Genomic DNA, 3849 nt, shown 5'->3' with positions numbered 1-3849 from the left:
CGTTAAAGTGTGGGGTGGCTAGTTTGGCTTTTGGGTGGAACTAATGAAATAAGGAGAAATGTGCACTGTTTTGAAAAAGTAAGAGCCACTTGAATTGAAAAAAAAAATAGTTGTATTGCTGTGAAAAAAAATATTCCTTGATAAATGGTGACTCTTGATGTAATTGTGCTTAAAGAAGTATGGGATAATATACATGATTTGAAGGTGGAGTTTGGTTTGACATAAGTATGGAGGTTGAATGTTAATGTATATGTATTAAAGTGCTTAGGGAGGTGTAGTCACTCTTATATCTAAATGTATCATACCTGTCCCGCAGCCTACATTACAACCAATGAAAGTCCTATTTGATCTTAGACTGAATGAACTCGATTAGTAGAGTAGTACACTACGGGCAAGCCTATGGTGCATCTTTTCTAGCATATGAATGTTATTTCTGAGAGTGAGTGAATTCTTTCTATCTTGAGTTCCTAAGTGTTCATAAATTTTATTGTGTGGAACTACTCTCTTTTGTTGTGTGAGGGCACGTGATTCATGAAGGAAAGGTAATCCTTGACCTCTATGTTAGAGTAAGTGGGTGAGTTGTGAATAATGCATGGTACTTGCGAGTCAAATCTTGCGGTGAAGATGTTACACCCTTTTGCTTAGTCTACTTTAAAGATTCTTGGTGTGATGAGTTAGGAGAATTGTTTAAAAAGGTCCTGTCTACTTTGTTCCTCCCGAACCAGGACACTACTTACCGTGATCTCTGAGACTACCAAGTACAAGTAGAGTTTTTCATCTGCCTTTGGAGTATGAAGCAATGGTGGGCTCGAGAGGTATCGCTTCAATTCCTCTAACGCCTATTAGAATTCGGTGTCCAGGCGAAGTTGTTCTTCTTTTTGAGTAGAGAGAAGAATTTATGACTCTGATCCGACGATCTCGAGATGAATCGGCCTAAGACAGCAATCCACCATGTCAGCCTTTGCATGACTTTAATGCTGTCTACAACGGTGATGTCTTCGATAGTCTTTATTTTGTCGGGGTTGATCTCGATTTCCAATTCGATACCATGAAGCCAAGGAACTTGCCCGAACCGACCCCGAAAGCGCATTTCTCGGGGTTGAGCTTTGTATTTTCTCAGTATCTCGAATGTTTCCTGCAAATGTGTCAAATGGTCATCTGCACGCAAGGATTTAAATAGCATGTCATCAATATATACTTCCATTGACTTACCTATCTGTTCTTCAAACATTTTATTTACTAGGCGTTGGTAGGTAGCTCCTGCATTCTTTAGCCCGAACGGCATTACATTATACAATATGCTCCATACTTGGTGATAAATGAAGTCTTTTCTTGGTCTTCCGGGTTTATTTGAATTTGATTGTACCCAGAATAGGCATCGAGAAAACTAAGGATCTCGTGGCCGACTGTGGCGTCGATCATGCGATTGATGTTAGGCAGTGGAAAAGAATCTTTGGGATATGCCTTATTTAAATCCTTATAATCTATACACATCCTAAGTTTGTTCCCCTTTTTAGGAACTACGACTACATTGGCTAACCATTCGGGATACTTCACTTCCCGAATGGACCCTATTTTGAGAAGTTTAGTTACCTCGTTCTTTATGAATGAGTGCTTTAACTCGGACTGGGGCCTTTTCTTTTGTTTCATCGGTCTGAACTTTGGGTCTAGGCTTAGTCGATGTGTTGTTATCTCCGGCGGGATCGCTGTCATGTCTAAGTGGGACCAAGCAAAACAATCTATGTTATTAATAAGAAATTGAATAAGCTTTTTTCTGAGTTCGGGGGCTAACCACGTTACCAGGTATACCTTTCGTTCCGGCAGGTACTCGATCAATATAACCTGTTCCAGCTCTTCGACCGTTGATTTGGTAGCGTCGGAATCTTCAGGACCGAAAAAAGTTTGAGGGATCAAAAAATCCTCCTCTTCCTCTTCTCCGATTCGGCCGAGGCTGGTAGCGGTGATTGCTATTTGGCTTCCTGTTTACATTTGATACTCGATCCTTCCAGTGTTGATAGAGCCAATATCGGTATTACCTCATAGACTGCGAACATTTCTTTTGCAGCATGCTACTCCCTGTAGACTATTTTTACCCCGTCCGACGTCGGGAATTTCATCATTTGGTGGAGAGTCGGAGGGACTGCCCTCATGTTGTGGATCAAAGGCCTCCCGAGCAGGGCGTTGTACCTCATGTTGCCCTCGATCACGTGAAACTTGGTTTCTTGGATAGTTTCAGCCATGTTTACCTGTCGGATAATCTCTCCTTTAGTATTTTCACTGGCTATATTGAAACAGTTTAAGACCCGAGCTGCGGGCACGATCTGATCTTGTAGGCCGAGCTGTTCCACGACCCTTGATCGGAGATATTTGCCGAGCTATCTGGATCCACTAAAACACGCTTAACTTGAACTTTATTTGATAAGATAGAGATTACCAGAGCGTCCTTGTGAGGCTAAGAGATTCCTTCTGCTTCTTCGCCATTAATTGATACGGTGCCTTCTAGTACATAATCCCGGGTCCGTTTCTCCCTAGTAATTGATACCTTAGTGCGTTTGAATAAGGGCCTTTGTGGAATATCGACCCCTCTGACGATCATATGAATTACATTCTGCAGCTCCTCCTGTTCATTTTTCCTGTTGGCGTCCCTTTCCTTGAAATGATGCTTGGCTCGATCACTTAGGAATTCTCGAAGGTGGCCCTCATTGAATAAACAGGCTACTTCCTCTCTCAATTGCCTGCAATCCTCGGTCTTGTGACCATGCGTGCCATGATATTTACGCATCAGATTGGGGTTCCTTTGGGAAGGACCGGTCTGTATGGGCCTGGGCCATATGGTGTCTTTGATTCTTCTAATTGCTGATATGCATCGACACTTTATATTCTGACAATTGAGGTGCCTCTGTGGGATCGGCGAACTTATCAAAACCACTTTTGCTCATGAGTCCCCGAGAATCTGTCCTCGATCGCTTTTTCGATCATTCCGGGCGGAATTGCATCCTGGACCACTGTTCCTGCGATCTAAGGTGTACTGTTGATATCGATCTTTGTTCGACCTTGGCTCCTTGTCGATGTCCCTCTCATTTTTGGCTGCTGACCTGTTTGATTGCACTGAACCGAAAGGAGCTCCTAATTGTTCATCCTCGACCCTGATCTTCGATTGGTACCGATTATGTACATCTGCCCAAGTTACAGTCGGACACTCAATCAAATTTTGCTTCAGGTGACGTGATGCTATTGAACTTTGTTCATTCAATCCCTGAGTGAAAGATTGAACGGCCGAATCATCTATGATCGGTGGCAACTCCATGCTTTCCATTAGAAATCGGCATACAAACTCCCTCAACATTTCATTATTCCTCTGTCTTTGAAAAGGTCCGATTTCCTTGTCACAACCTTTATGGCTCAGGCATGTTCCTTTACGAAAGAGTCCGCCAACATGGCAAACGAGTCAATGGAATTCGGCGGTAGATTGTGGTACCAAATTATTGCTCCCTTCGATAGGGTTTCCCTGAACTTTTTCAATAAAACAGATTCAATCTCATTATCTTCCAAATCGTTACCCTTGATGGCGCATGTTTAGGAGGTGACATGCTCGTTGGGATCGGTGGTCCCATTGTATTTAGGTATGTCCGGCATACGAAACTTTTTTGGAATGGGTTTTGGAGCCGCACTCGGAAGGAACGGCTTTTGTACAAATTTCTTTGAATCCATCCCTTTCAAGATTGGTGGTACCCCCGATATCTGATCAACTCAGGAGTTGTATGTTTCCACTTTTTTATCATTAGCTTCGATTTTCTTCTCTCCTGACTCGATCCTTTTGGTGTGCTCCTCGAGCATTTTCATTATTGT

Source organism: Nicotiana attenuata, unplaced genomic scaffold (genome assembly GCF_001879085.1).
Source record: "Nicotiana attenuata strain UT unplaced genomic scaffold, NIATTr2, whole genome shotgun sequence".
Taxonomy (NCBI): domain Eukaryota; kingdom Viridiplantae; phylum Streptophyta; class Magnoliopsida; order Solanales; family Solanaceae; genus Nicotiana; species Nicotiana attenuata.
This window is presented reverse-complemented; position numbering follows the sequence as displayed.